The sequence below is a fragment of the Coregonus clupeaformis genome, chromosome 24 (assembly GCF_020615455.1).
Source record: "Coregonus clupeaformis isolate EN_2021a chromosome 24, ASM2061545v1, whole genome shotgun sequence".
NCBI lineage: Eukaryota > Metazoa > Chordata > Actinopteri > Salmoniformes > Salmonidae > Coregonus > Coregonus clupeaformis.
Window position 1 is genome coordinate 61,528,099 of NC_059215.1, and position 25,106 is coordinate 61,553,204.

General features: G+C 42.7%; 1 protein-coding gene across 4 annotated transcripts in view; it reads left to right on the forward strand.

Moving 5' to 3' along the window:
• Positions 1-288: 288 nt before the first annotated feature.
• The window catches only part of wipf1b (WAS/WASL interacting protein family, member 1b), a 35,870-nt gene continuing 11,052 nt past the window's right edge, over positions 289-25,106 (forward strand). The window contains exon 1 of one of the 4 annotated variants that reach the window (XM_045207391.1): positions 289-550. The gene's annotated coding sequence lies outside the window, so the exon portion shown is untranslated. Of the gene's footprint in view, positions 551-5,930; positions 6,093-6,135; positions 6,515-25,106 lie in introns of those variants that run through there. The other 3 variants (XM_045207393.1, XM_045207390.1, XM_045207392.1) reach the window with 3 other exon arrangements.

The following is a 25,106-nucleotide window of genomic DNA, read 5'->3' on the forward strand; positions in this document are numbered from 1 at the left end:
TGCTTGTCTTTTTGTATTTTTTCTACATTGACAGGGACTGCATACACTTTGGTTAGTAAAATAATTGTTCATGTCATCTTCTCCATTAAAAAGATAAACTATGTGCTAGGTCCTCTTTCTGTTGAATAAATGATTCAATTACCTTATTATTTTAGATTTTCCAATAGTCAACACGTTTCTGTTCTGTTTTATTCTCATCAGTAAACTTCTTTATACACAGCACCAGCTGTCCATAAACTTGGACAAGTTGAACATCTGGAAATATTGCATCACTGCAAAGGCCCCGGATTGGAGAGAGAGAAGCATAAAATTCTCCCCGTTGGTTTTACGAAAACAATCTCTCGAGCGACATGACAAATACAACGCTCGAAGATTTGGACAGAAACATAAGTTATTGTTGAATGGCAGATTGATAAAACATGAAATTACATTCTTGATTGTATGCAAATAATTTAAAAGTTCCGGGTACAATGTGGAAATCCCGATGAAGCGGAAATCCTGAGCTAAAGTTGTGTTTACGGCGAAGGAGTGGCTCATACCGTCTCCAGAAGTAAGTCGATATTTATGTTATGTTGAATTTCAGTACTAGATAGATTTTTTAAAGTTTTAGGCATTAAAATATAATTACGCAAATAACTGCATTTCAAAACATGTTTGCAATGGATGGGATGGCAGCAGCAACACCTTGAGTGTTCACATCTGTTGCGACACCCTTGCTCATATATATATTTTTTGAGGTCAAATGGCAACATGATAGCGTTATGTTATGATATCTCTCTTTTTATGTATTATTTCCATTTGTTTTGAGTTGTTTCAGATGACATCATGCATTATTCTCCGGTTGGTGGTTATGTAGTCTGCATTGCATGGATGCATGATGAAAAAAAGCCTCAATTGAGTTAAAAAATAATTGAGTTATTGCTATACAGTAGCGTTCATTATGTAGCCTGTGGTCATGGATTTTGGGCAGCTCACACAGTCAGTCAGGATAGCTCATGTACACACACACACTCACACTCACACACATACACACACTCTACCGTAGAGTGCAGTAAACCAATATCTGTTTGGTCCTGCATGGTTTAGTGCTTTACGATTCACATCGCAGACAGCTTTTGGACTTTTGTGGAGTCACTCATCACTGTAGCCAAGGAATGTAGACTTTCCCACAGCTCTGAAATGTCATCTGAGGCATTAATTCAATGAGACGCAGACATACATAGTACGTCCCAAATGGCACACTATTCCCTATATAGTGCACTATGTTTGACCAGGGTCCATATGGTCTGGTCAAAAGTAGTGCGCTATGTAGGGAATAGGGTGCTGTTTGGGACTCAGTCCATACTCCACATTCTCCTGTCTACTGTAGTTATGGTGTTTAATAGAAGGGAACTAGCAAAGGTACTCCATTATCTGTCAATGATAATGCACGTACAGTAAACACACACACACACTCATTCAAACCTGGAATCCTAAACAAAACTTTGTTGAACTGTGTTTTTAGTATTAACATTCCACAGTGGTAAACTGGCAAACATTGACCAGACCTTGTGTTCTCTCGTTGCCTGAGGAACCTTGTTTAGAGTTATGTGTTCTCTAGAGGCTGTCCCTGTTCTGTTACAGTACTGAACCTTGTTTAGAGTTTAGTCTTCCCTGTTCTGTTACAGTACTGAACCTTGTTTAGAGTTTAGTCTTCCCTGTTCTGTTACAGTACTGAACCTTGTTTAGAGTTTAGTCTTCCCTGTTCTGTTACAGTACTGAACCTTGTTTAGAGTTTAGTCTTCCCTGTTCTGTTACAGTACTGAACCTTGTTTAGAGTTTAGTCTTCCCTGTTCTGTTACAGTACTGAACCTTGTTTAGAGTTTAGTCTTCCATGGTCTGTTATAGTACTGAACCTTGTTTAGAGTTTAGTCTTCCCTGTTCTGTTACAGTACTGAACCTTGTTTAGAGTTTAGTCTTCCCTGTTCTGTTACAGTACTGAACCTTGTTTAGAGTTTAGTCTTCCATGGTTCTGTTACAGTACTGAACCTTGTTTAGAGTTTAGTCTTCCCTGTTCTGTTACAGTACTGAACCTTGTTTAGAGTTTAGTCTTCCCTGTTCTGTTACAGTACTGAACCTTGTTTAGAGTTTAGTCTTCCCTGTTCTGTTACAGTACTGAACCTTGTTTAGAGTTTAGTCTTCCCTGTTCTGTTACAGTACTGAACCTTGTTTAGAGTTTAGTCTTCCCTGTTCTGTTACAGTACTGAACCTTGTTTAGAGTTTAGTCTTCCCTGTTCTGTTACAGTACTGAACCTTGTTTAGAGTTTAGTCTTCCATGGTTCTGTTACAGTACTGAACCTTGTTTAGAGTTTAGTCTTCCCTGTTCTGTTACAGTACTGAACCTTGTTTAGAGTTTAGTCTTCCCTGTTCTGTTACAGTACTGAACCTTGTTTAGAGTTTAGTCTTCCCTGTTCTGTTACAGTACTGAACCTTGTTTAGAGTTTAGTCTTCCCTGTTCTGTTACAGTACTGAACCTTGTTTAGAGTTTAGTCTTCCCTGTTCTGTTACAGTACTGAACCTTGTTTAGAGTTTAGTCTTCCATGGTTCTGTTACAGTACTGAACCTTGTTTAGAGTTTAGTCTTCCCTGTTCTGTTACAGTACTGAACCTTGTTTAGAGTTTAGTCTTCCCTGTTCTGTTACAGTACTGAACCTTGTTTAGAGTTTAGTCTTCCCTGTTCTGTTACAGTACTGAACCTTGTTTAGAGTTTAGTCTTCCCTGTTCTGTTACAGTACTGAACCTTGTTTAGAGTTTAGTCTTCCCTGTTCTGTTACAGTACTGAACCTTGTTTAGAGTTTAGTCTTCCCTGTTCTGTTACAGTACTGAACCTTGTTTAGAGTTTAGTCTTCCATGGTTCTGTTACAGTACTGAACCTTGTTTAGAGTTTAGTCTTCCCTGGTCTGTTACAGTACTGAACCTTGTTTAGAGTTTAGTCTTCCCTGTTCTGTTACAGTACTGAACCTTGTTTAGAGTTTAGTCTTCCCTGTTCTGTTACAGTACTGAACCTTGTTTAGAGTTTAGTCTTCCCTGTTCTGTTACAGTACTGAACCTTGTTTAGAGTTTAGTCTTCCCTGTTCTGTTACAGTACTGAACCTTGTTTAGAGTTTAGTCTTCCATGGGTCTGTTACAGTACTGAACCTTGTTTAGAGTTTAGTCTTCCCTGTTCTGTTACAGTACTGAACCTTGTTTAGAGTTTAGTCTTCCCTGTTCTGTTACAGTACTGAACCTTGTTTAGAGTTTAGTCTTCCCTGTTCTGTTACAGTACTGAACCTTGTTTAGAGTTTAGTCTTCCATGGTTCTGTTACAGTACTGAACCTTGTTTAGAGTTTAGTCTTCCCTGTTCTGTTACAGTACTGAACCTTGTTTAGAGTTTAGTCTTCCCTGTTCTGTTACAGTACTGAACCTTGTTTAGAGTTTAGTCTTCCCTGGTCTGTTACAGTACTGAACCTTGTTTAGAGTTTAGTCTTCCCTGTTCTGTTACAGTACTGAACCTTGTTTAGAGTTTAGTCGTCCCTGTTCTGTTACAGTACTGAACCTTGTTTAGAGTTTAGTCTTCCATGGTTCTGTTACAGTACTGAACCTTGTTTAGAGTTTAGTCTTCCCTGTTCTGTTACAGTACTGAACCTTGTTTAGAGTTTAGTCTTCCATGGTCTGTTACAGTACTGAACCTTGTTTAGAGTTTAGTCTTCCCTGTTCTGTTACAGTACTGAACCTTGTTTAGAGTTTAGTCTTCCCTGTTCTGTTACAGTACTGAACCTTGTTTAGAGTTTAGTCTTCCATGGTTCTGTTACAGTACTGAACCTTGTTTAGAGTTTAGTCTTCCCTGTTCTGTTACAGTACTGAACCTTGTTTAGAGTTTAGTCGTCCCTGTTCTGTTACAGTACTGAACCTTGTTTAGAGTTTAGTCTTCCATGGTTCTGTTACAGTACTGAACCTTGTTTAGAGTTTAGTCTTCCCTGTTCTGTTACAGTACTGAACCTTGTTTAGAGTTTAGTCTTCCCTGTTCTGTTACAGTACTGAACCTTGTTTAGAGTTTAGTCGTCCCTGTTCTGTTACAGTACTGAACCTTGTTTAGAGTTTAGTCTTCCATGGTTCTGTTACAGTACTGAACCTTGTTTAGAGTTTAGTCTTCCCTGTTCTGTTACAGTACTGAACCTTGTTTAGAGTTTAGTCTTCCATGGTCTGTTACAGTACTGAACCTTGTTTAGAGTTTAGTCTTCCCTGTTCTGTTACAGTACTGAACCTTGTTTAGAGTTTAGTCTTCCCTGTTCTGTTACAGTACTGAACCTTGTTTAGAGTTTAGTCTTCCATGGTCTGTTACAGTACTGAACCTTGTTTAGAGTTTAGTCTTCCCTGTTCTGTTACAGTACTGAACCTTGTTTAGAGTTTAGTCTTCCATGGTCTGTTACAGTACTCTCATTCCTCACACCAGGAGGTAAGCAGCCAAACTGGGATGAACATTGTGGATGGAAAGCTGGAGGGTGACTGCATGTTTCAGAGATCTACTGTAAATGGCAAGATCTTTGTCTCCAGAGCTATAACACAGAGTTTTAAAATGGCTTCATGTAATCTCTGGCTATGAGAGTGAGCCTCTCGTCCTGCAGTAGACAGGTCTGCAGAGAAGAGAGGCAGCTTCCTTCACTTCCTGTGTAATCAACCCATGTGACCAACTTAGCTCAAGCACATGGCGGTAAGGGTGTTTGTGGGCAATATTCATATTCACTTCAGCTTCCTCATAGTCTGAACAAGGAGGCAGTGACATTCATACTCACAAGGCATACTGAGTATAGAAAACATTAACAACATGACAGATTGACCAAGTGAATCCAGCTGAAAGCTATGATCCCTTATTGATGTCACTTGTTAAATCCACTTCAATCAGTGTAGATGAAGGGGAGGAGACAGGTTAAACAAGGATTTTTAAGCCTTGAGACAATAGAGACATGGGTTGTGTATGTGTGCCATTCAGTAGGTGAATGGGCAAGACAAAATATGTAAGTGCCTTTGAACAGGGTATGGTAATATGTGCCAGGCGCACCGGTTTGTGTCAAGAACTGCAACGCTGCTGGGTTTTTCCACGCTCAACAGTTTCTCGTGTGTATCAAGAATGGTCCACCACCCAAAGGACATCCAGCCAACTTGACACAACTGTGGGAAGCATTGGAGTCAACATGGGCCAGCATCCCCGTGGAACGCTTTCGACACCTTGTAGTCCATGCCCTGATGAATTGAGGCTGTTCTGAGGGCAAAGGTGGGGTGCAGTATTAGGAAGATGTTCCTAATGGTTGGTATACTCAGTGTAGAATACTGGTATAGGACACAATGCTGCTCATTGCTGGATGGAGAAGTAGCTGAATAGAGTACGGTATCTGGAGCTGAATAGAGTACAGTATCTGGATCTGAATAGAGTACGGTATCTGGATCTGAATAGAGTACGGTATCTGGAGCTGAATAGAGTACAGTATCTGGAGCTGAATAGAGTACGGTATCTGGATCTGAATAGAGTACAGTATCTGGAGCTGAATAGAGTACGGTATCTGGATCTGAATAGAGTACGGTATCTGGATCTGAATAGAGTACGGTATCTGGATCTGAATAGAGTACGGTATCTGGAGCTGAATAGAGTACGGTATCTGGATCTGAATAGAGTACGGTATCTGGAGCTGAATAGAGTACGGTATCTGGATCTGAATAGAGTACGGTATCTGGAGCTGAATAGAGTACGGTATCTGGAGCTGAATAGAGTACGGTATCTGTGTGGCATCTGAGTCAAAGCAGTAGGCTACACAATGCAAAGGGGGGTGTATGACAGAGTTGAAAGAGAGGAAGTATGACTGAATGCTGAACACAGGAAGTGGTTCTGACTCTGAGTAAAGCTATTCTAGCAGGAGAGGAGAGCTCTCTCTCTCTCTCTCGACAGCAGCCAGCAGCAGCTCTCTGAAGACTCTCCTCTCCTCTATTTGCATCAGAAGACAGACTTCAGAGGGAGAGAGGAGAAGAATTAGCCCTGTGATGCTCACATGACGGTGTGACTGTGAGAGCCTTAGATGAGAGGTAAGGTTTTGACTTTAACAGGAGAGGACAAACTACAGAGGGAGAGAGAGAGAGAGAGAGAGGGAGGGGAGTCGCCCTGTAAGAATTGTAAAACTAATACTCAGCTCAGACGACTGTGTGACTGTGAGAGAGAGATGAGAGGTTCTGTAGCTGTCTCACTGCTGCCCCTCTCTCTTCCCTGTTCGGTCATGACACAGCAAGATGAGGAAGTGAAATACGGTAGCATGGGGGTCGGACTAAATGTGGAACTGTGACTTCTCTAATGTGTAAAGTGTGCTAGGAAGGGAAACTAATTAAGGAAGTTACCACCTACCCCTGTAACTGTGTGTTTACCATTTCTTTGCCTGTTTTTTGGAAGATTGATTTCGAGAGCTACCTAAGAGAATCTTTAATTTGCTGTCACCTTTTTGGGCACAACTTCCGTGAGTATATGTAATAGTTGTTTTATATATTGTGGTAATCCATTTGATACATTCATACAACATGTGATATTTTTCCATAGGCCTAGCTCAGCTCCTGCTCTTTCTATTTGGCAGATATTCAGTTGAGATTTCTCCTCAGATTTCTCCTCAGTGTTGGTGTTCTGTTTGACAGCTATGTAATGGAGGAAAAGGGAATCATTGAAGTGTGAATTTGACTTGTGACTTTGTTTCCTGTCTTTCTGAGGAACATTAGTGGCTGCACTTTGCCAGAAATGTTGTTGATGTAGGCAGAACTGTCTTTAAAGGGATAGTTTGTTGATGTAGGCAGAACTGTCTTTTAAAAGGATAGTTTGTTGATGTAGGCAGAACTGTCTTTAAAAGGATAGTTTGTTGATGTAGGCAGAACTGTCTTTTTAAAAGGATAGTTTGTTGATGTAGGCAGAACTGTCCTTATGATTTTATTAGGATCCCCATTAGCCGACGCCAATGGTGACAGCTAGTCTTCCTGGGGTCTGACACATAACGAAAAAGACCTTACAGACAAAAATACTTTACAATTTACATACATTTAAAACATCAACATAGACATTATAGACTTCTATATAAAAACATTCACTACAACTAAAGACAAATGTACACACATAGAAAAAAGAAACAATACAACTAAAGAATAATTGTGTGTGTGAGCGCTCATCTACCAGTTATACATACATGTCAGTACATACACATATTTGGTCACATGGGGGAGAGGCGTTGTGCCATGAGGTGTTGCTTTATTAGTTTTTTGAAACCAGGTTTGCTGTTCACTTGCTCTATATGAGACGGAAGGGAGTTCCATGTAATCATGGCTCTGTATAATACTGTACGTTTCCTAGAATTTGTTCTGGACCTGGGGACTGTGAAGCGCAATGACTAGAAGTCAATGGGAACAGCTATCATGCTCGCGAAACTACCTCTAACTTCCTTCACGCTCGACGCAGAGACTTAAAAATGGTGTCCACGAGTTCATCTGACTCTGGGGAAGAAATCCCAAACTATCCCTGTTTTCAATCGTTAGACCAGTGGTCACCAACCGGTCAATCACGATGGACTGGTTGATCTCCAAGGCATTCCTAGTCGATCACCAAACGTTTCTGTAAAAAACAACGACGATAAAGCCTTTTTTTTTTGCTCTGTTGGCGTTAGGTGCACTTGATTCAGCAGCCCGGGAAGGCAAAGTGTTCCCATTTTGAACCATTTCATGTGTCTGAAGGTAGAACTCCGCCTACCCGGCAGGCCCAGAGAGCAAATCAAGTGCACTTACAGGCCTACCGCTGGTCAATCAGATAGCTCAGATTACCGTGTCTGCACAGTTTCCTCGAGCCATAGAACTGTAAAAAGAAGCCTCGAACGCACAGCAAAGTTGATAATGTGAGATTTCAAAACGTTTAAAACCATGACTAGAGAGAGACTCAACGAATACAGCAAAGAGCTGTTGTTTTTATGAGTAAATTCATGTTTAAGTTGTTTTTCAACACTGTGTCAACACTTTGTTCAACACTTTTATAAGCCATAAAATACGCATTCTCCCTACTTCCACTCACGCTACAACCAGCACTGCAGCTGCCATGAATGAGTATAACAAAGTGTTTCAATAAGCTTGCGTTAGTATTAGCGATAATAAGGATATTTCACTTTCTCTGGTCATTGGAGTAACAACAGGAACTGGTGCATGAGGCAGAAATTAATTAGACTTAAAGCTGCAATATATAACGTTTTAGGTGACCCGACCAAATTCACATAGAAATGTGTTTTTATAGATCTGTCATTGTCATTGAAAGCAAGTCTAAGAAGCGGTAGATCTGTTCTATGTGCTCTTTCTGTGTTTAGTTTTTGTGTCTTACTTTCGGTTTTGTACACCAGCTGAAAAAATACAGTATTTTTGGTTATGGAAAATATATTTCACAGCGGTTTAGATGGTACAATGATTCTCTACACTATAATTGCTTGTTTTGTCACACAAACTGAAATAACTATTTAGAATTTTAGAAACCAGGAAATGGCAGAGCGATTTCTGCATAGTGCATCTTTTAAGTTTCGTCATCAGCTGGAAGACTGCGTTTTCTCAGAGGAGGGAGGGAGAGAGGAGAGACGGTCAGTCAGGTGAGAGGCAGCCTCACCGCTGCTCCCTCCCTCCCCTCAGACTGACCATCAGGTGCATCACATCAGTCCAGTAAAATAAGGAAGTAAATGATTATGCCTCACAAGTTATACAACCAATGATATGTTACCAGTGTGATCATATACAGTACCTCAAATGTTGAAATATCATTTCTAAATGGTCTGAGAAGGACAACATTGGCAGGGCAATTCAAGCATAGCCAATATGCAGTGATGATGCATTGGGCCTATAGCTTACTGCACAAACCTCATTGCTACAGAACTGTTTTTAATTGGTTAATGTTGCATAGGCTTACATTTTTTAAGTCATGTTGTTTTTAAAAATATCTGAGTGGTAGATCTCGGCTTGCATTTTGCCTCAAAGTGATCTTGACTCAGAAAAGGCTGATGACCTCTGCCTTAGACTAATTACCTCAGTGTGGAAGTTGAGTGGGAAGTGTGCATCCTCTTCCCTTCTTCTAGGAATGTCTTGTAATGTTGTATAGGTTTTATTTAAAGTCTCCTCTGTGTGGGTCAGTATTGTCTGGTAATGTTGTATAGGTTTTATTTAAAGCAGGGGTGTCAAACTCATTTTAGCTCAGGGGCCACATGGAGGAAAATCTATTCCCAAGTGGGCCGGACCGGAAAAATCATGGTATATATAACTTAAAAACAACAACTTCAGATTGTTTTCTTTGTTTTAATACGATCAACATACAACATAAAGCTGGAGCCTGAGGACAGTGTCCAAAAGCACAACATCACTATTAATCATAAAACACCTCAAGTTATTTGAAAGTTCTGAGGACAAAGAACACACAAACACACAATGCCTCAGTGATTCACAGAAGTATATCACAGATCACAGAACTATATCAGGGTGTCATTTCTCAGGCAGAAATGTAGATAAAAATAATGAAATCCTGTTCCCCAAACAAGTGCAAGAACCACAGAGTCAAGAATAGGTTAAATATACAAATAAAATCAATTAAAAACAATAGCACATCAACATAAAAACATATAAACATAAATCTGAAAGCGTTGCTCAAACTCCCGTAACAGTCCCGTTATTTTATCTTTGAACCGCTTCATGTCTGCCACATGTTGGGTCGCGCACACATTTTTCAGACAGGGGAAGTGAGCTGCATCACCACCGGCAAGTTGCGTCTCCCACAATGACAGCTTCAACTTGAAAGAACGCATGCTGTCATAATACTGCGTGACAACTTTGTTGCGCCCTTGCAGCTGTTTGTTCAAGTTATTCAGGTGCTCTGTAACATCCACCATAAATGCAAGGTCCTGCATCCATTCTGCGGAATGAAATTCTAACACTGGTTTGCCCTTTTCTTCCATGAACTGTTCAATTTCTTCTCGTAAATCAAAGAAACGCCTCAGCACAGCACCTCGGCTTAACCATCTTACCTCAGTGTGGTATGGCAGGCCATAGATGTGGTCTTTCTCTCTGAGAAGGCTGTCAAACTGACGGTGATTCAGGCTTCTGGATCGGATGAAATTAACAGTTTGGATGACCACCTTCATGACGTTATCCATCTTTAATGACTTGCAACACAAAGCCTCCTGGTGCAAAATACAGTGAAAAGTCAAAAAATCACATCCTCCATTTGCAGATTGCACTTTCTCTCTGAACTTTGTCACAACGCCTGCTTTTTTCCCGATCATTGAGGGCGCACCATCTGTAGCCAGGCTGACAGCGCGGGACCAGTCCACTCCGACCCTGTCCAGCGCGCCGACGAGTCGCGGTAAAAATATCAGCTGCTGTCGTTGTATCTGTCATCGGCACCAACTCCACGAACTCCTCGGTGACGGTCAATGTGTCATCAACTCCGCGGATGAAAATGGCCAGTTGTGCAACATCTGTAATGTCCGTGCTTTCATCAATTGCAACCGAAAACGCAATAAATGACTTTACTTTTTCCTTCAACTGGCTGTCCAAATCCACTGAAAGATCGGAAATCCTGTCTGCAACTGTGTTTCTTGTCAGGCTGATATTTGCAAAAGCCTGCCGCTTTTCAGGGCACACAATCTCCGCTGCCTTCATCATGCATGTTTTTACAAATTCACCCTCACTAAATGGTTTTGAAGCCACTGCGATTTCATTAGCAATGAGGTAGCTAGCTTTGAGTAAACACAGACTGCTGTTTCTTCAGACCCGCCAACAGTTCATTCACCTTCTCTCATCTCCGCTGTCCTTGAAAAATGTTTTTACTTTTTTTTTTTTTTTTTATCATCTCGCGGGCCGGATTAAACCCGTTTGCGGGCCTGATCCGGCCCGTGGGCCGGACGTTTGACACCCCTGATTTAAAGTCTCCTCTGTGTGTGTCAGTATTGTCTGGTAATGTTGTATAGGTTTTATTCAAAGTCTCCTCTGTGTGGGTCAGTATTGTCTGGTAATGTTGTATAGGTTTTATTTAAAGTCTCCTCTGTGTGGGTCAGTATTGTCTGGTAATGTTGTATAGGTTTTATTTAAAGTCTCCTCTGTGTGGGTCAGTATTGTCTGGTAATGTTGTATAGGTTTTATTTAAAGTCTCCTCTGTGTGGGTCAGTATTGTCTGGTAATGTTGTATAGGTTTTATTTAAAGTCTCCTCTGTGTGGGTCAGCATTGTCTGGTAATGTTGTATAGGTTTTATTTAAAGTCTCCTCTGTGTGGGTCAGTATTGTCTGGTAATGTTGTATAGGTTTTATTTAAAGTCTCTCCTCTGTGTGGGTCAGTATTGTCTGGTAATGTTGTATAGGTTTTATTTAAAGTCTCCTCTGTGTGGGTCAGTATTGTCTGGTAATGTTGTATAGGTTTTATTTAAAGTCTCCTCTGTGTGGGTCAGTATTGTCTGGTAATGTTGTATAGGTTTTATTTAAAGTCTCCTCTGTGTGGGTCAGCATTGTCTGGTAATGTTGTATAGGTTTTATTTAAAGTCTCCTCTGTGTGGGTCAGTATTGTCTGGTAATGTTGTATAGGTTTTATTTAAAGTCTCCTCTGTGTGGGTCAGCATTGTCACATCACTCTACTCTATCTAACGTCCCGTACAGGATGTTAGCTTAGCTACTCAGCACGGCTTCTCTCTGCCCAGACACACACACACACACACACACACACACACACCAAATGCATGCACAGACACAAACACACACACTCGGACATGCACACACATACTGCCACACACACACCCACACATGCACATGCTTACACTCATATATACACACACACACACTCCCGTATTATACTGTCCAGTTCTGTGAGAGAAGCAATCCCACCCACATCCCCTTTAGGTACAACAGGTCCCGGGGGTGGGGGGGGGGTCGGGGTTTAAGATGTTTTTGGCAACGTCACCGGATGTCCTCTGCTCTGCCACTGCCACTATGGTCTCTCTCTCCAGTATTGCTATTCCTTTAACAAATGTTGTCATAAAGGTTTGAGAATAGTTTTGCTGAATTGAAGTAGAACCATAATGTCATGTGTGAACAGTGATGTTGTCTCCAGTCAGTTTATTCACCTCTTTAACTGCTAACGGTGGTGTGTGTGTTACTAAGTGTGTCTGCTGCTAACCCTAATGAGGTACCTTGGCAGGGGGGGGTTGTCGGGAGGATCAAAGCGCAGCAGCCATTTTAATAGTGTCTAAACTGAAGCATATGTGTGTGTGTATTTATGTATGCGCACCCCCTACTTGTGCTACTTCAAAGTGTCCACAGTCCCACAGGAGGAGTCATGTGTCGCTAGCAGCAGTCCAACCCCAACCCTGACCAGGCTCCAGTCCAACCCCAACCCTGGCCAGGCTCCAGTCCAACCCCAACCCTGGCCAGGCTCCAGTCCAACCCCAACCCTGACCAGGCTCCAGTCCAACCCCAACCCTGACCAGGCTCCAGTCCAACCCCAACCCTGGCCAGGCTCCAGTCCAACCCCAACCCTGACCAGGCTCCAGTCCAACCCCAACCCTGACCAGGCTCCAGTCCAACCCCAACCCTGACCAGGCTCCAGTCCAACCCCAACCCTGACCAGGCTCCAGTCCAACCCCAACCCTGGCCAGGCTCCAGTCCAACCCCAACCCTGACCAGGCTCCAGTCCAACCCCAACCCTGACCAGGCTCCAGTCCAACCCCAACCCTGACCAGGCTCCAGTCCAACCCCAACCCTGACCAGGCTCCAGTCCAATCCCAACCCCAACCCTGACCAGGCTCCAGTCCAACCCCAACCCTGACCAGGCTCCAGTCCAACCCCAACCCTGACCAGGCTCCAGTCCAACCCCAACCCTGACCAGGCTCTGGCCCATGCTCCACAGCTACAGGCAGAGTTAGTTCAATCCAGAGCCATATATAGAGAAAGTTTGGCCACCTTTCACACTGGACGCCATGTTTACTCTCTAGACAGTGTATGTCTCTCTGGGTCAAACCTTAGCCTGGAATCCCCTCTGAATATCTCTCAGCAGGAGAAACCTTAGCATGGAATCCCCTCTGAATATCTCTCAGCAGGAGAAACGTTAGCCTGGAATCCCCTCTGAAGATCTCTCAACAGGAGAAACCTTAGCCTGGAATCTCTGTCAGCAGGAGAAACCTTAGCCTGGAATCCCCTCTATATATCTCTCAGCAGGAGAAACCTTAGCCTGGAATCCCCTCTGAATATCTCTCAGCAGGAGAAACCTTAGCCTGGAATCCCCTCTGAATATCTCTCAGCAGGAGAAACCTTAGCCTGGAATCCACTCTGAATATCTCTCAGCAGGAGAAACCTTAGCCTGGAATCCCCTCTGAATATCTCTCAGCAGGAGAAACCTTAGCCTGGAATCCCCTCTGAATATCTCTCAGCAGGAGAAACCTTAGCCTGGAATCCCCTCTGAATATCTCTCAGCAGGAGAAACGTTAGCCTGGAATCCCCTCTGAATATCTCTCAGCAGGAGAAACCTTAGCCTGGAATCCCCTCTGAATATCTCTCAGCAGGAGAAACCTTAGCCTGGAATCCCCTCTGAATATCTCTCAGCAGGAGAAACCTTAGCCTGGAATATCACTCTGACTATAGTGTGGTAGTTTTCCAGACTAGCATAAACCAGGGCTGCAGGGTAGAGTCCACCAGAATGAAAACAGAGTAGCCCGGCTAGCAGAAACCAGGGCTGCAGGGTGGAGTCCACCAGAATGAAAACAGAGTAGCCCGGCTAGCAGAAACCAGGGCTGCAGGGTGGAGTCCACCAGAATGAAAACAGAGTAGCCCGGCTAGCAGAAACCAGGACTGCAGGGTAGAGTCCACCAGAATGAAAACAGAGTAGCCCGGCTAGCAGAAACCAGGGCTGCAGGGTAGAGTCCACCAGAATGAAAACAGAGTAGCCCGGCTAGCAGAAACCAGGGCTGCAGGGTGGAGTCCACCAGAATGAAAACAGAGTAGCCCGGCTAGCAGAAACCAGGGCTGCAGGGTGGAGTCCACCAGAATGAAAACAGAGTAGCCCAGCTAGCAGAAACCAGGGCTGCAGGGTGGAGTCCACCAGAATGAAAACAGAGTAGCCCGGCTAGCAGAAACCAGGGCTGCAGGGTGGAGTCCACCAGAATGAAAACAGAGTAGCCCGGCTAGCAGAAACCAGGGCTGCAGGGTGGAGTCCACCAGAATGAAAACAGAGTAGCCCGGCTAGCAGAAACCAGGACTGCAGGGTAGAGTCCACCAGAATGAAAACAGAGTAGCTTGGCCCACTGCTGTTCTCTTGTCTACATAGTCATTGTAGTTCCAGAGAAACAACATGTAAACAGACATGGGGTTATGACAGTGAGAACAGCAGTAGCCATGTGGTTCTCTCTACAGCTGAATCATCACCCTTCTCTTTCTCTCTCTCTCTCGCTCTCTCTCTCTCTCTCTCTCTCTCTCTCTCTCTCTCTCTCTCTCTCTCTCTCTCTCTCTCTCTCTCTCTCTCTCCCCCTGTGCTCTCTCTCTCTCTCTCTCCTGTGTCTCTCTCTCTCTCTCTCCCTGTGTCTCTCTCTCTCTCTCTCTCTCTCTCTCTCTCTCTCTCTCTCTCTCTCTCGCTCTCGCTCTCTCTCTCTCCCTGTGTCTCTCTCTCTCTCTCTCCCTGTGTCTCTCTCTCTCTCTCTGTCTCTCTCTCTCTCTCTCTCTCTCTCTCTCTCTCTCTCTCTCTCTCTCTCTCTCTCTCTCTCTCTCTCTCTCTCTCTCTCTCTCTCTCTCTCTCTCTCTCTCTCTCTCTCTCTCTCTCTCCCCGTGTCTCTCTCTCTCGCTCTCCCTGTGTCTCTCTCTCTCTCTCTCCCTGTGTCTCTCTCTCTCTCTCTCTCCCTGTGTCTCTCTCTCTCTCTCGCTCTCTCTCTCCCTGTCTCTCTCTCTCTCTCTCTCTCCCTGTGTCTGTCTCTCTGTCGCTCTCTCTCTCTCTCTCTCTCCCTGTGTCTCTCTCTCTCTCTCTCTCCCTGTGTCTCTCTCTCTCTCTCTCTCTCTCTCTCTCTCTCTCTCTCTCTCTCTCTCTCTCTCTCTCTCTCTCTCTCTCTCTCTCTCTCTCTCTCTCTCTCCCTTTATCTCTCTCTCTCTCTCTCTCTGCTCCTCATTGCAGTATCAGGCCACATCTTCCTCCAGTCTCATGGCTCTCTGCTTGTGGCAATGATATCAATGGAGTCATTATGGGGAGCTATTTATCTAATATTAGCCTGAGGGGTGCTTGTCGGTGGTGCTCATCGCTAAACAATGAGGAGTAGTGTAGACTAGAGGCTGCTGTCCAGCTCTGAGGCACGTCGTAGGAAAACGATTAAATGTAAATGATTGTCAGATGTCTTGGCTCGTTCAGTGTGACAGGCTCTAGGTCTGCCGATTTTTAAGTACCACTATGTGCGGTCATAGGCTCCGACAAAGTTCTGGCAGTGGATTTTATTGTGTAGTGTGGCTTGTGTTATGAGACAATCCCGGTGACTGACCAATAGGAACACAGGATTATTATTAGTATTAAGATTATTAATAATTTTATTAATATTATTAGAATTGTTATTATTATTATTATTATTATATTATTATTATTATTAAGCCAGATTAATATAATGTGTTCGATTTAAACGCATACATGCTGTGCAAGAAGAACGATTTCCCTAATAACCTTGTTTAGGCTACATTCATCTGAAATCAGGCTACCTGATGGGATTTTGATAAATGCACAAAATCGCCAATCAAAATAAACGTTCTACCACAGCGACATGTTATTTTGGGGAAGCCTATTTGATTCTGGTTTTGGACATACAGTACCAGTCAAAGGTCTGGACACACCTACTCATTCCAGGGTTTTTCTTTATTTTTACTATTTTCTACATTGTAGAATAATAGTGAAGACATCAAAACTATGAAATAACACATATGGAATCATGTAGTAACCAAAACATTGTTAAACAAATCAAATTATATTTTATATTTGAGATTCTTCAAATAGCCACCCTTTGCCTTGATGACGGCTTTGCACACTCTTGGCATTCTCTCAACTAGCTTTTCCACCAGTCTTGAAGGAGTTCCCACATATGCTGAGCACTTGTTGGCTGCTTTTCCTTCACTCTGCGGTCCGACTCATCCCAAACCATCTCAATTGGGTTGAGGTCGGGGGATTGTGGAGGCCAGGTCATCTGATGCAGCACTCCATCACTCTCATTCTTGGTAAAATAGCCCTTACACAGCCTGGAGGTGTGTTGGGTCATTGTCCTGTTGAAAAACAAATGATAGTCCCACTAAGCCCAAATCAGATGGGATGGCGATTCGCTGCAGAATGCTGTGGTAGCCATGCTGGTTAAGTGTACCTTGAATTCTACATAAATCACAGACAATATCATCAGCAAAGCACCCCCACACCATAACACCTCCTCCTCCATGCTTTACGTGGGAAATACACATGCAGAGATTATCCGTTCACCCACACCGCGTCTCACAAAGACACGGCGGTTGGAACCAAAAATCTCAAATTTGGACTCCAGACCAAAGGACAAATATCCACCGGTCTAATGTCCATTGCTCGTGTTTCTTCTTCTTATTGGTGTCCTTTAGTAGTGTTTTATTTGCAGCAATTTGACCATGAAGGCCTGATTCATACAGTCTCCTCTGAACAGTTGATGTTGAGATGTTTCTGCTACTTGAACTCTGTGAAGCATTTATTTGGGTTGCAATTTCTGAGGCTGGTAACTCTAATGAACTTATCCTTGCCACAGAGGTAACTCTGGGTCTTCCATTCCTGTGGCGGTCCTCATGAGAGCCAGTTTCATCATAGCGCTTGATGGTTTTTGCGACTGCACTTGAAGAAACTTTCAAAGTTCTTGAAATGTTCCATATTGACTGACCTTCATGTCTTAAAGTAATGATGAACTGTCATTTCTCTTTGCTTATTTGAGCTGTTCTTGCCATTAATATGGACATGGTCTTTTACCAAATAGGGCTATATTCTGTATACCCCCCTACCTTGTCACAACACAACTGATTGGCTCAAACGCATTAAGAAGGAAAGAAATTCCACAAATTAACTTTTAAGGAGGCACATTCCAGGTGACTACATCATGAAACTGGTTGAGAGAATGCCAAGAGTGTGCAAAGCTGTCATCAAGGCAAAGAGTGGCTATTTGAAGAATCTCAAATATAACATATATTTTGATTTGTTTAACACTTTTTTGGTTACTACATGATTCCATATGTGTTGTTTCATAGTTTTGATGTATTCAGTATCATTCTACAATGTAAAAAAAATGTTAAAATAAAGAAAAACCCTTGAATGAGTAGGGGTGTCCAAACTTTTGACTGGTAGTGTATATAAAAAGTTTGTATGTGAACTATTTTAAGATGCATACTTTCATACTTCACTCACGCATAGAGAGAGGCTGGTGCTGCTGTTGCTGGCACATGCACAGATCAAATACACCGCTGCAGTTGACGTAGCCTAGGTCAGCTGACGTAGCCTAGGTCAGCTGACGTAGCCTCTCAAGCCAATCGTAGAATGTGATGACAGAACTGAAGCAAATCGTAGAATCTGGCCAGGTTGACATCCATATTTTAATTTGGTAACATCGCTCAATGTGACGTGATAATCGTAAAAGACTGAATCCGATGTACAGTCTGCAAAGGCCTTTAGATGTTGTTGAACACTTCTCCATATAGCCATGTCATCAGTTTCAACATCGTTATTGAAACTAATATGGGTAATTTTCAGTTCATGAAATACTTTTCAGACACCTCATATCCTTCCTTTATTGACTGAACATTGTGATAGATGGAATCCCCCTCAACCCTGAAACAACAATGTCAGACTGATACAGCTGAAGGCCAATTGTCTCTGGGCAGGACAGTTTCAGCATCCCAACCATCACTGGAATGGAACAGTGGAATGTAGTGGTTTAGAGGACAGGTGGTGGTATCATGTTGTCATCTCAAGGACAGCGTCAGCTCTTCTGGCTACTGCAGTGTCACACTGGCTTAGAGAGAGCTGGAGAGGAGAGATGGGCCTCCACTACGGCTCTTTGTTCCTCTCAGAAGGTGTTGAAGTCATCAGGAGTTGGGCTGAGAGATTAGGGGGGGTCGTTCCACCTCAAAAAGCACAAGAGAGAGGATTTCCACACCCACCATTTCAGATTGTTCTAAAATAGTTTATGTTGTTAGAAACAGATAAGATTAGCATTCCCGCAACATTAAATTATTGAAATATAATTTTTAATATAATTTGATCCCACCTGATGGGCCGCCCCCACGTGGTGAAGGTAGGAAACAACATCTCCACTTCGCTGATCCTCAACACTGGGGCCCCACAAGGGTGCGTGCTCAGCCCCCTCCTGTACTCCCTGTTCACCCATGACTACGTGGCCAAGCACGCCTCCAACTCAATCATCAAGTTTGCAGACAACACAACCGTAGTAGGCTTGATTACCAACAATGACGAGACCGCCTACAGGGAGGAGATGAAGGTTCTGGGAGTGTGGTGCCAGGAAAATAACCTCTCAACGTCAACAAAACAAAGAAGATGATCGTGGACTTCAGGAAACAGCAGAGGGTGCACCCCCCTATCCACATCGACGGGACCACAGTGGAGAAGGTGGAAAGCTTCAAGTTCCTTGGCATACACATCACCGACAAACTGAAATGGTCCACCCACGCAGACAGTGTGGTGAAGAAGGCGCAACAGAGTCTCTTCAACCTCAGGAGGCTGAAGAAATTCGGCTTGGCACCTAAAACCCTCACAAACTTTTACAGATGCACAATTGAGAGCATCCTGTCGGGCTGTATCACCACCTGGTACGGCAACTGCACCGCCCGCAACCGCAAGGCTCTCCAGAGGGTGGTGCGGTCTGCCCAACACATTACCGAGGGCAAACTACCCGCCCTCCAAGACACATACAGCACCCGATGACACAGGAAGGCCAAAAAGATCATCAAGGACATCAACCACCCAAGCCACTGCCTGTTCACCCCGCTATCATCCAGAAGGCGAGGTCATTACAGGTGCATCAAAGCTGGGACCGAGAAAATGAAAAACAGCTTCTATCTCAAGGCCATCAGACTGTTAAATAGCCATCACTAGCACATTAGAGGCTGCTGCTGCCTATTGAAATCACTGGCCACTTTAAGAAATGGAACACTAGTCACTTTAATAATGTTTACAGTCACTTTAATAATGTTTACATATCTTGCATTACTCATCTCATATGTATATACTGCATTCTATTCTATAATATTCTACTGTATCTTAGTCCATGCCGCTCTGTCATTGCTTGTCCATATATGTATACAGTGGGGAGGAAAAAGTATTTAGTCAGCCACCAATTGTGCAAGTTCTCCCACTTTAAAAAGATGAGAGAGGCCTGTAATTTTCATCATAGGTACACATCAACTATGACAGACAAAACGAGAAAAGAAAATCCAGAAAATCACATTGTAGGATTTTTAATGAATTTATTTGCAAATTATGGTGGAAAATAAGTATTTGGTCAATAACAAAAGTTTCTCAATACTTTGTTATATACCCTTTGTTGGCAATGACACAGGTCAAACGTTTTCTGTAAGTCTTCACAAGGTTTTCACACACTGTTGCTGGTATTTTGGCCCATTCCTCCATGCAGATCTCCTCTAGAGCAGTGATGTTTTGGGGCTGTCGCTGGGCAACACAGACTTTCAACTCCCTCCAAAGATTTTCTATGGGGTTGAGATCTGGAGACTGGCTAGGCCACTCCAGGACCTTGAAATGCTTCTTACGAAGCCACTCCTTCATTGCCCGGGCGGTGTGTTTGGGATCATTGTCATGCTGAAAGACCCAGACACGTTTCATCTTCAATGCCCTTGCTGATGGAAGGAGGTTTTCACTCAAAATCTCACGATACATGGCCCCATTCATTCTTTCCTTTACACAGATCAGTCGTCCTGGTCCCTTTGCAGAAAAACAGCCCCAAACATGATGTTTCCACCCCCATGCTTCACAGTAGGTATGGTGTTCTTTGGATGCAACTCAGCATTCTTTGTCCTCCAAACACGACGAGTTGAGTTTTTACCAAAAAGTTATATTTTGGTTTCATTCTCCCAATCCTCTTCTGGATCATCCAAATGCACTCTAGCAAACTTCAGACGGGCCTGGACGTGTACTGGCTTAAGCAGGGGGACACGTCTGGCACTGCAGGATTTGAGTCCCTGGCGGCGTAGTGTGTTACTGATGGTAGGCTTTGTTACTTTGGTCCCAGCTCTCTGCAGGTCATTCACTAGGTCCCCCTGTGTGGTTCTGGGATTTTTGCTCACCGTTCCTGTGATCATTTTGACCCCACGGGGTGAGATCTTGCGTGGAGCCCCAGATCGAGGGAGATTATCAGTGGTCTTGTATGTCTTCCATTTCCTAATAATTGCTCCCACAGTTGATTTCTTCAAACCAAGCTGCTTACCTATTGCAGATTCAGTCTTCCCAGCCTGGTGCAGGTCTACAATTTTGTTTCTGGTGTCCTTTGACAGCTCTTTGGTCTTGGCCATAGTGGAGTTTGGAGTGTGACTGTTTGAGGTTGTGGTCAGGTGTCTTTTATACTGATAACAAGTTCAAGCAGGTGCCATTAATACAGGTAACGAGTGGAGGACAGAGGAGCCTCTTAAAGAAGAAGTTACAGGTCTGTGAGAGCCAGAAATCTTGCTTGTTTGTAGGTGAGCAAATACTTATTTTCCACCATAATTTGCAAATAAATTCATTAAAAACCCTACAATGTGATTTTCTGGATTTTTTTTCCTCAATTTGTCTGTCATAGTTGACGTGTACCTATGATGAAAATTACAGGCCTCTCATCTTTTTAAGTGGGAGAACTTGCACAATTGGTGGCTGACTAAATACTTTTTTTCCCCACTGTATTTTCTTAAATTCCATTCCTTACTAGTTTTGTGTGTATTAGGTATATGTTGTGAAATTGTTAGATATTACTTGTTAGATATTACTGCACTGTCGGAGCTAGAAGCACAAGCATTTCGCTACACCCGCTATAACATCTGCTAAACACGTGTATGTGACAAATAAAATTTGATTTGATTTGAATTGATTGCATCCAAATTGGCCATTTGAAAATATAGTACCTAACATCCGATTTGGAGCAAACCTTTTTTTTCTAACAATGAGTAAGACATGAGGATTCCAAAGAAATTGTAAAAAGCCACGGACAAGTAATATGACTCTGCGGCTCTGAGTATTTTTTTCTTCATCCTATGTAATGCATTCTCAGTGAATTTGGTGATGATGGAACGAACTGCAAAAATCTCTGAAGCTGGAGACACTTATCTCCCTCACTATCTTTAAGCATCAGTTGTCAGAGCAGCTTACCGATCACTGAACCTGTACACAGCCCATCTGTAATTAGCCCACCCAACTACCTCATCCCCATATTGTTATTTACATTGTTATTTATTTGCTCATTTGCACCACAGTATCTCTATTTGCACATATATCACTCCAGTGTTAATACTAAATTATAATTGTAATTATTTTGCACTATGGCCTATTTATTGCCTTACCTCCATAACTTACTACATTTGCACACACTGTATATAGATTTTCTATTGTGTTATTGACTGTACGTTTTGTTTATTCCAGATGTAACTCTGTGTTGTTGTTTTTACCGCACTGCTTTGCTTTATCTTGGCCAGGTCGCAGTTGAAAATGAGAACTTGTTCTCAACTGGCTTACCTGGTTAAATAAAGGTGAAATAAATAAATAAATAAAAATTAAAATGTCCCCCTGTTCAGAGAGATTTGTCATTGAAGTTGTTAGGTTTATGTCCCATCCTACATCCTGATATTGCCAGGTTCTGACCACTAGATGGTGCTGTCCCTGCTATTAGGTGAGAAAGTTAAGAACCCCCCCCCACCCTCAATGTTAAAGGGATAGTTCACCCAAATTACAAAATTACATTGGTTTCCTTACCCTGTAAGCAGTCTATTGACAAGGTATGACAGCAGCCTATGCTTTGGTTTTGTTGGCCACTGTTTCATTTACATTACATTTTAGTCAGTTAGCAGACGCTCTTATCCAGAGCGACTTACAGTTAGTGAGTGCATACATATAAAAATACAAATAAATCATACTGGTCCTCCGTGGGAAACGAACCCACAACCCTGGCGTTGCAAACACCATGCTCTACCAACTGAGCTACACAGGACTTTCAAATGCTAACTTTGGCACAAATCCAACGCAAGTCAATGTTACCTATATTAGCATTTTCATGTCATACCATGTCCATAGACTGCTTACAAGGTAAGGAAACTAATGTCATATTGTAATTTGGGAAAACTATCCCTCTCTCTCTCTCTCTCTGCCACTCTCTCTCTCTCTCTCTCTCTCTCTCTCTCTAGTTAATTGTTCAAAGTAGTCATTGTGCATAGAGTTGTATGGTTTGTTAAACTTTGAAATCAATGTTTTTAGTTTGGCATACATTTGAAGTCAAAGCTAATTCCGTTAACGTGGAATTGCCCTGCTGCCATAGAAAGAGAGCAAGGTGCTGCCTTAAAGAGATGAATAGAAAGGTGCTGCCTTCAAGAGATTAACAGAAAGGTGCTGCCTTAGAGAGAGAGATAGCAAGGTGCTGCCTTAGAGAGATAGCAAGGTGCTGCCTTAGAGAGATAGAAAGGTGCTGCCTTAGAGAGAGAGATAGCAAGGTGCTGCCTTAGAGAGATAGCAAGGTGCTGCCTTAGAGAGATAGAAAGGTGCTGCCTTAGAGAGAAAGAAAGGTGCTGCCTTAGAGAAAGAGATAGCAAGGTGCTGCCTTAGAGAGATAGAAAGGCGCTGCCTTAGAGAGATAGCAAGGTGCTGCCTTAGAGAGAAAGAAAGGTGCTGCCTTAGAGAAAGAGAGAGATAGCACGGTGCTGCCTTAGAGAGAGAGATAGCAAGGTGCTGCCTTAGAGAGAGAGAGAGATAGCAAGGTGCTGCCTTAGAGAGAGAGATAGCAAGGTGCTGCCTTAGAGAGATAGAAAGGTGTTGCCTTAGAGAGATAGCAAGGTGCTGCCTTAGAGAGATAGCAAGGTGCTGCCTTAGAGAGATAGCAAGGTGTTGCCTTAGAGAGAGATAGCAAGGTGCTGCCTTAGAGAGATTGATAGAAAGGTGCTGCCTTAGAGAGCGAGAGAGAGAGAGAGAGAAATGTACTTTAGCAGAGAGAGGTGGATGTAGAGAGATTTAGTGAGATAGAAAGGTGCTACTTTAGAGAGATGGAGAGACAGGATGGCTGTGAGTTGGGTCTCATTCGTATCAGGTCTTCCTGTTGACCACATTGACAGGAAGCTAGAGGCCTCTGCAGCTGAAACTGTCATCTCTCTCTCTCTCTCTATCTATCTCTCATTGACTGGTAACTAATGCAAATCACATGCATATGGACTGGGCTAGTCTATAACTAATGTAAATCACATGCATACTGAGCTAGTCTATAACTAATGTAAATCACATGGATACTGGGCTAGTCTATAACTAAATGTAAATCACATATGGACTGGGCTAATCTATAACAGGGATGGGCAACCCGCTTTTGAAGGCCCTCCGATACATTCAATTGAAATAAATTAATTAGGCCCTAATCTATGGATTTCACATGACTGGGCAGCGGTGCAGCCATGGGTGGGCCTTGGAGGGCATAGGCCCACCCACTGGGGAGCCAGGCCCAGCCAATCAGAATGAGTTTTCCCCCACAGAATTGCTTTATTACAGACAGAAATACTTCTGAGCCATTGCGGAGGCACACCAGTATCCCCAGTAGTACTTTTACCGTTAATTCCCATAATCTATCATCTACAATGTTTGTTTGGTTACAGTAATTTCTGTTAATGTATTCAATATATTATTATTACAGTCTTACCGTTGTCATTGTAGGAGTGGACACGTTGTTTGCAGAGCATACAACCTAGGCTACACTTGTGAGAAACAAGTTGGTTTATTTAATTCCATTTACGAGTTGTCAATTCATTCATTGTCTTTTGTTTGGAGCGCTCCTGTCAATCTTGAGTAAGGACATGCACCTAGCCTATTTGAAAAAGTATTTTCAGCTCTCTCCCTTCCGATAACCACTCAGCATGAAAGGTGAAAATATGTCATGCTCTGATCCGGTGGAAAAGTCATCAAATAGGCCTACCTGATGCAAAAATAGCTTAGGAGCTCACTGGCGCGGGAAACTCTGAAGGTCAGAATATTTTATACAATGTTGCAAGTTTGGTAGCACAAGCTTTGGGCTGGACCAAGTTGATAGTTGATACAATGTTTCAGGTTTGGTGCAGACAGGCCATGTGTAGCCAATGTGATTTATAGGAGATTTATTTTCATCAGGATATTTTCTACCTGCAGGCTGCAATGTTTTTATTTGTTGGCTTTATGTAGGCTATTTTTACATATTGGCAATGGAAATAGAAGTTAAATTTAGAATTATATCATTTTCATTTAGATATAATTTTGATTAACCACATTACATTTATTTTGAGATATGAAGACTTTATTATAAATTAAATGAAACTGTTCCACGAAAATGTGCATATGAAAATCATAACTGGCACGGAAATCAATAGAAATTGTATGATAAATTGACACTTCAAATGAAAAAGGTTGCCTGCTGCTGGTGTAGCCTATTACCAGCAACGTCAGGAGCTTAAAGGGCAGAATCTGAGAAGGCCAGCAGCAGCGGGAGGAGGAGGGTCAGGAACAGGGTTTCTTTCTTCTGGTTAGGCTATATTGATCTCTAGCTCCCTCTTGAGTAATTTGTGTGTCTTCATTTTTAATCACAGTGCTTAAAGCATCAGACAAGCTCAACAGCCTACATATAGTTGATTTTATAAAAACATATACAGTGGGGAGAACAAGTATTTGATACACTGCCGATTTTGCAGGTTTTCCTACTTACAAAGCATGTAGAGGTCTGTCATTTTTATCATAGGTACACTTCAACTGTGAGAGACGGAATCTAAAACAAAAATCCAGAAAATCACATTGTATGATTTTTAAGTAATTAATTTGCATTTTATTGCATGACA